We start from the raw sequence: 8,893 nt of genomic DNA, 5'->3' as shown, positions 1-8,893 counted from the left end.
TATGCCTAGTTCACGCTTCAATACCGTTCTCAAATGCCTTTTGTTCTGATGGCCAAATCTTTCTGGGTAAAGCTGTAATACATTTCCATTATCAATAAAGTTGATTCAATTTGGAGTTTTTGCTCTTAGGGCTTTTATATCAATTTTATATAAGCCTCTGATAGACTTCTCGATCCCTCATTTAATTTTTCTACTGATAATTTGAAATGGCATTATTCAGCCTTGGAAACAGATTTACTGACAGGGTTTTTATCCTGAGCAGACAAAGTTGAAAACTAATTTTTCCTTATATTCGGGACGTACCATACTTGTACACGAATTTTACCATATCCAATCGCTAGTACGGAGTCCCCATTTTGTGGTTTCTTGGTGATGTTGATTTTGATCAAATGGTTCAATAGTTTCAAAACCCTGATTTTGGTTGGTGAGGTGATTTGTTGAACCATTATCAACATACCATTTGTCATTATCATTCTCGCAAAACAACACCTCACTGAAGACTGTTAACAAAGAAACGTTTTTTGTTTTCACTCCATTGTTTTTTTTATGTTTCTCAGGTTTTGAAGGACTGCCATCTGCCTTCTTTTATATACTGCAGTATGAAGAACCTCTTGTCTGCTTGTAGACTTCGATGTTAGTACTTTCTCATATACATATAACTGGCTTGTCAAATTGTCCACATTTTCATTTGTATCCGACATTTGACTCAGCTAGACTTGAATGAAAAATACTCTGCAGGCAATGATCTCGAAACGATTGGATTAGATATGTTGATGTTGACCTCCCTTCCTTTCACATTCATCAGGGATCTGGAGCCGGAGTCTACAGTCGTTGACGGCTGAATGAACTCAGTACCAGTCTGGAAAAGTCGGCGACAGCATTTCAGGAAGAATCTTCGCCATTGGCGTATGCGCCAACCATTTGCTCGACATGGGTTGGACGGTTGGGTCAATAAAAATCCTAACGGGTAGTCAAGCTGCCATTAAATCTCTCGCAGCAGACAAATGCTATTCGTCACATAGTCCAAGAGGCAGAGCCAAAATAAGTCTCTGAATTTATTAAGCCTGGTTTTTCTCAGGTGATTACAATCATAATATACAATAAAATGCTGCGGTCACTCAAGTGGATATTAGAACAGGTGCCTCAGGTGCGCGGCCAAACATTTTTATACAATTTATTGTATAATATGATTGTTATCACCTGAGAAAAACCAGGCTTAATAAATTCAGAGACTTTTTTGGCTCTGTCTCTCCGTCTAACAGGTATTCGAATGCAGATCAAAACTCTCCAAATTGGTAAGTTTAAACAGACTGCAACTGCAACGATTGAACACATCCCCTGTGACTGGTCGGCGACAGACAGCAATCAGTAATCAGTACTGTGAGGGTTTTCTTTTTCCTCCTCGAAAAAGTAAGGGGCTATCACTTCTACTTCAGATATAGCACATTAAACTGTGACTTCAGGTGAGTGGTCATTCGTGGAGTTGAAGGGGATTTACTGCAGCCTAGTGTCGATAATTTTGCGCCGAAACGCCCGTTGGGTAGCGATCACAAAACGCTTATTTTCATAAAACGTACAAGCACTAGCAGGCAAAGCCCTGATGTATTCCGGACCAAATCTAGTGCCTGCTCATAACTGCAGACCTAAGGAAGACAAAGGGTCCTTTCGCACCTATCTCCCCCACTACAGCCCGAGTAATGTCCATTTTATGGCTGCCATACGTCCCGGTACACCGGGACATGTCCCGGTTTGAGGCATTGAGTCCCCGTGTCCCGGTTAGTTGTTCGGTTGTCCCGGTCTTTAATTTGGTCGTTATAGTGATTCATATTTCCTAACCTATGGTAGTTAAGAGGTGAGCACGTAATCAGCCGACGTCTCCCTGGCAGTCCAACAAAGGAGGGTCTACGCTACGTCTACACTCTACGCAATCGCACACCAATGGCATGTCACCCACACCCCACGTACGGCGTCGGCGCGGCGGATAATAAGTTTAAGGATACACTACATCAATCCCTAAAATCAGTTAATGCTAATCATAACTGGGAACAACTAGCGTTAGACAGGTCACAGTGGAGGTCTTTGGTCCACAGTTATAATGGAGAATCGAGAAGGATACAGCGGCGGCCAGATCTGGTTGGAGACTATCCATGCCCTGAGTGTGGAAGGATCTGCAGGTCACGGTTGGGTCTCTTTAGTCACAGGAGGGCACACAGTCGCAACTAGCACTAAGAAGTTACAAGTCTGTTCGATTATTTTTTTTTTTTTCCTTCTTCTTTTTGTAGATTTATTCCCGGTAACGGGATACAGCAATGAATGAATGAATGAATAAGTACATATTCACCATTCAGTCGAAAACGTACAGCGCTGCCCAGTTTTACGTAGGATTTGTAATAATCGTAATACTCAATATTCAAAAAAAGTTATGCCGAAGAGAAAGTGTAGTTTTTCCGCCGAATACACTAAAGAGTGGTTATTCATTAAAAAAGGAAGAAATGACCAGGAAGCTTTATGTTCAATTTTTGAATTTTATATATCCGTAAGTCATGGCGGTAAATCGAGTGTGAAAGATCATATTCAAAGCAAAAATCACAACTCCAGATTGTCAGTTGCATCAACGTCGAAAGATATATTGTCTTTTATGATCAAACAAAATTCGACAGAAGATACTCTGATATGCGCTGCTGAACTTACCACTGCTTATAAAGTTGTGAAGCACCACCAATCGTTTAGTTCGATAGATTGTTCGACAAAACTGAATGCTATCATGTATCCGGATTCGAGCATCGCAGTAGAACAATCAACTGCCAGAACCAAGGGTACGACAATAGTTAAAAATATTTTATTCCATTTTGACGTTTATACACGACATAACTCAACCCATAGAAACAAGGGTAAGTTGACATTTATCCATTCAGTGAAATAATTTTTTTTTAACTCACAAGTTGAATCAAATAACATGAACTAAACTAGATAACCGTCATCTTGATCTTGTCGCTATGGATTGAATAATGCCCTAGCAACATTCATCCGAAGAAATAAACCTACTCGCCCTTCGGGCTCGTGGGTTAAACTTTCTTCTCATGAATAAACATTCATTCAACTCACTTGTTGTATAAATAACTATTAGCTCCACACTCCATTGAGCAAATCAAAACAGAAATGGAAAATATTGTAGTAAATAGGAATTTTGACGAGATATATATGCTGTAGAATATTGGGCTAGGAAATTCTTTCTCGGGCTCTCAACGAATTGAAAATAAAGGTTTTGATGACAAGCGTATGAATGATAATTTTCCACTCGGAAGATAAGTGTCGAAGAAGTAGAGTTTCATGTCGGACATGAGGCCGATTTTAAGTTAAAAGGAAAACCATTTAGTTTAGATAATAACTCGCCCATAAGAGCTTATATATCAATTCAATATTCGAAGATAATTGATTCGGCGTTGTAAGAATTAGCAGGCTCTTGAGTTTTAACCGGCTAATTCAATTAGTTCAGAAAAATGCAAGGTTAGCGCGTCGTGGAATAATTGGGGAAACACCCACGAGAGGTGGAGAAGGAATTTGGGTTTTTGATCTAAGAAGGGGAATGATAAAAGGAACCAAAAAAGGGAAGGGAGTTAGTCGAAGAAAATAGACGTCGAGAAGACGGGAAGTAGAATCCGGGATTTGAATAGAGTAGATTTGGAAGTCCGAGAGTAGATTCGGAAGTTCGAGAAATTTAGAAGTATTTTTCGGAGTTAGGTCTCAAAAAGGGAGACGGGTACAAGCTATTCGGGGAATAGTGTAAGAGAATTTGTACCGTGGTTAAAGTCAGTTTAGGGCGTAATAATTGTTTTTATTTGTGGTATAGATCGGATATAGAATTTTAGGGATTTTCGATAGAGTCGAAACGCAGAGCGTTAATCGTTGACGACGAAAAGTGCGGGAAGTGCGGTAGAGTGTAAAGAATTCACCGTTCTGTGCGAGGAAAGTTTGGTGATCGAAAAGTTCACCAGCAGCCCCAGGCGAACGACGGTCGCTGGTCGCAGAAAAAGGTAGAAGGTTCCAATTTTTGTTTGTCCAGAGTCCTGAAAGCTCCTCTAGAATTCATCTGATTTTTGATCATATTCTTATTGTTGTTGTGCAATTGAGAAAAGAGAATTTTAATCCAAGATTTTATTGACGGAATTTTAATGTTTATTGCTTTGCGTACTTTGCATGTGTGAAAGTAGTTGAGATTTTATTTTGGTCGTCATCGACCAAATACATGCTTGTGAAGAAGTATTCAAATTTCTGCAATAGATTTATTCGTTAAATTTCACCTGAGTTTCATTAAAATTTTCTCCCCAGAAAATATAGAAAAATATCAAAGACCTGTCCTTCGCGCGACGGGCCGAATCCACCATTTTTGCCTTTAAAGGGGCCTTCAATTTTGTGTAGTTAACATCTTAAAAATAATCACCCCTGTTCAGTGGAAAGCCGCTCTTCCATTGATTCCAGATAAGGGGTGTTTTATTTCAATATTCCGTTTTATGGAATTTCAACTGATTCCAGTAATCATAAAGCCGAAAAGATGTTTGCGGTTTGGGATCAAAATTATTAAAATTAGATGCATTGCCAAATAAATCGTCTGATTCATTCTTCATCAAATCTTCAGAGAATCTAAATATTCCAATACAAAATATTGCTGCTTTCAGCGCGGATAATACGAATGCTTATTTCGGAGGAAAAGATAGGCGTGGAGTGAATAGGTAATGTTTTTTTTTTAAATTAAAAGAGATTTTGTCTAAAGACATCAAAGGCATCGGTTGTCCTGCGCACATACTTCACAATACTGCTTCCAGTGCCGCCGATATGATGTCCATTGATGTGGAGTCTATTGTTCTCAAAATTTTCAAATTTACCTACTGTAGGGGTAGAACGACTGAATAGCTTTTGTGAGTATGGTGAAATAACTTATAGCAATAAACTCTCTCATTCTAGAAGTCGATGGCTTTCACTACTTCCAGCTGTCGAACGATTGCTAAAGTTATATGTGCCATTGAAAGAGTTTTTCCCAGATGATCATACAGTCCATAATAAACAAATGATAAATTAATGACATGTAGACAAACAAGACATCAAACATAAAAATAATAATAATAAAAAAAATCATAAACCTATCAGATGAGTTTTTAACGTTTAGGATTTTGAACCTTCTTTTGTCTTTGTCCCGGTCGATATTCCGACATTTATGGCAGCCCACTCCATTTGAAACTCAGCTCGGCCGCACCCTGTATAAGCCCAACTGAATCAAAGCTGATCAAGATTACACAAACACAATATTCGGTATTGTACGGTAGTTATTTCACAAAACTCACCTCTCAACAAAAATTCTTCGATGCACTTCGGTATTTTCATTTTTGAGACAAAGATTTCGTCCGGTATATAACTATCAACCCTTAGCTCTACTCGAAAGTTGTTTCTTAATTCTGAAAACCTTCTAAGTTCAGTCAATTCGGTATTCAAGAGTAAAATTTTTTTCAGGACCGCATAATGATCGATTAGCTTTGCTGCTTTAATTACCTCAATAATAAAAAGAGATCATTTGGGATGTGTTGGACTTGGTTCTATTTAACAAACAATCGATTCCTTCAACTTGCGACTTGGTCGTAGTATTTTGAGAAAATTACTAATTCATTTCGTCTACTGAACAGATATTTCTGATCCTATTTACTCATAATCGATTGAATGTGAATTCAATGAGCATTCTTCAATAATTCAATAATACCTATAATGATAAGAGGTTTTAATTTCACTGATGATTTTGGTTAGGTACTTGGATATTTGGATTATTCTGGGACTAATGAATATACATATATACGTTTTTCTCCACTTGATCAGCACGTAATGTAATTAAAATAAGTACATGAGCATATTTTTAGCCATATTTTGGCGATTAAGCGTCTCAATCGATGTCTCAAAGCGTCTTAAAGAGTGACGTCATTAATTTTGTTGTCGCAAAAATAGAATATCGCTGATGGTTGAGTCATCTGTCATTGTCATGAGACAGCGAAGCGAATTGTGAATTTTCAAATTCCTAAATATTTACTTATTCTAAATGATAATGCAGAAAGTGCTTTATTGGGAGTAAAAGTATTCTTCCCTAGTAGAAATTCAAATCAAATTTAATCAATATAAGCAATATATTCTCCCTTCTCCTTTACCTCTTTCCGCTTAAGACGAAACAGGCGTTCTCCAGAGACCGCAAGGTTCCGCTTAAGCGTCTCAAGACTGACGTCATGACTTACTCGCTCGGATAGCACCGCTTTAAGACGCTTCTCTCGTCTTAATCGCGAAAATATGGCTTAGGTATAAAATTATCAGATTTGTCAACATTTCCATCAAATCCCGAGATGGTTTATCATTTGTTTCAAAAACCATTTGAGTAATTATGTTCCTATCTCTATACCTACTGCAACATTCAAGTGAGAACTAGACCAAAATAAGATTTTTTCCGACCTACGTATAGAGGGCTTCCTTGCATATCTATAAATCTGTTGTAAAACCATAGAATGAAGTGAGTTTCAATATTGCGCAGAATTGAAAAGTTTCTTTTCAAGGGAGCATTATAATGTTGAGGGTATTATAATTATTTTGCTTCGCGAAATTCAAGGTAATTATGGGGATAATATGGTACTATCTGGAATAGTGTTTCATTCACCTAATATGGTACTGATTATTTTTCAGCCACTTCACACTCAATCACCGGATGAAAGAAAAATATTGTATTCGGCATTACTTAGGAAGTACACGAGGAGGATAAAGAATATCTATAGTAGAGGTGAAGGGTCATTTCGGTTACAGTTGAAAAGTGATTGGCAAAAACTTTTGCTAAGTCGGTAAGTTCACTAAGCAGAGCATAGCCGGTGTCAGAGACAATTCACAGAGACATTCAATATCGAAAGATTTTAAAATCTGTCAGGTCAATGCAACCGACGTAGCCTACTGCCTTGAGAAATAAAAGCCACTAATACTATCAAGAAAAACATTGTATAAACTTCAAATTTACAAAAATGAAGAAAATTTTTTCAATTTTTAAATCTTCTGATATGAGGTCATAATCCTGATAGTAACCTGCCATTTCCTTTTATTCCTCTAATAATAGTATATTTCGACATATCAAAACGGCGGTTTTCCAAAAATACTTTTTTCCGTAAAATTCTCACGCCAAACTAACCGCTACTGGACTTAGTCAATTGCAAATTGACAACAAACAAAATCAAATTGACAATTCTGAATTTGAATTCTCGATTGGAATAAAATGTATTTGATGGAAAAATTGAATTGGATAATATACCCAGTAAAAACGTAATAATTAATTAAAACCATTCGAGAACGACGAATTTTCTCAAAAAATTAAATCTTGCATTTCCAATGCAGAATTAATGAATCTTTGAATATGAGCGATAAATTTTGAATCGATCAACAACTAAGGCAATATTGTCATGAACGATATTCTCCAATCTCCGAAAATTGAATTCCACCATTTCTTTTCATCTACAAAACAGAGACGGAAGATATCCACAATCACAATTCCACAACTGATTCAGTTCCATTCTAACTTTGATGTTCGAATTTGACAGCTTCAATTTTATTTTGTTTATTGTCAATTTGAAAATTGATAAACGCCAGTTTGAACTTGATTATTGCCAATTTGCTTCGAATTGATGCCAGTTTGAAATGTATGTTGCCAATAAGATCTTGATTAATGTCATTTTGATTCTGACTAGTGCCAATTCAACTTGAAAAGGTATAGTCTAGTCAGGAAAATCCTAAAAAAACATAAGATGCGTTCTTACAAGCTCGAACGACTCCATCCAGCTTCCGTCATAGCGAAGTACTTACTTCGTAATCGGATTCATAAAGTAAGTCATGGGTCTGTTCTGTGATCGGATTGAAATTTTGGACATCTGGATTATTGTTTTGAGGGAGGTTTCATTGCACTGCGACTGCGAGTGTTAAGAGCAAATCGAATCGAGCAGCTGCAGCTTCAGTCTTCAATACTGTTTCGGCTCGAAATGCACCAATGACGATGTCGGACCTGAGAAATCTCTCCCGCGAATTCCTTACGGAGATCATAGAAATTTAAAGATCCTTCCCATCTTTGTGGAAAACAAAATCGAAAGAATATATGGACCGATCGAAGAAGAATTACCCATATAATGTCTTACTTGCTAAGTTGAAAAATCCTCAACAGTTGAATCGGTAAAATCAAAAATTAACACCCTTCATTGTGGTTTCTGACGGGAATTCAAAAAAGTTTTCGAATTCAAACGATCAGGCGCAGGAGAGGATGAAGTTTCCTCTCTCGAAGCAACTCAATGGCTTCTTTTTCACCAAAAAAGCGTGCGCCACTGCCATCAGAAAATATTCCTCATCTCCTACTGATGACATTTTGGAACTGACGAATTCTCGCATTATTCCGCGTTCTTTTCTCTCATGTGTGTGGGCAATAAGTGCGAAAGTTGATGGTTGTCATTCTTTGTATGTTGCATGTTGCACGCCGTCTTCTCTCTGTGTCTGTGGCCGGCTTTATACTTCGGGTTTTCACCTTCTCTAGTCGAACGGGCTTTATTACTTACTGTTTTGCGTGTTTGTTTATATTTATTTTTTGTTATATTTTGTATTTCGTTTTTAGTTCTATTTGTGTATAGCTCATTAAGAATAGGCGATCAATGTTTTAGACACATTCTGAAATTTATTGAGGAAATAATTAAGATTCTGATTCTAATTCTGAAACTATTTTCTGTAGGTACATTTTGCTTTACCAAGGTTATGCGCCTACCAAGGTGACCAGTAACATATCAACAGATATGTTACAATGTTTTCTTGGGAGATCTAATAAGAAACTGTGTTATGTATTATTATTCTG

This window comes from Coccinella septempunctata, chromosome 8 (genome assembly GCF_907165205.1).
Source record: "Coccinella septempunctata chromosome 8, icCocSept1.1, whole genome shotgun sequence".
NCBI classification, from domain to species: domain Eukaryota; kingdom Metazoa; phylum Arthropoda; class Insecta; order Coleoptera; family Coccinellidae; genus Coccinella; species Coccinella septempunctata.
Note: the sequence above shows the minus strand (reverse complement) of the source record.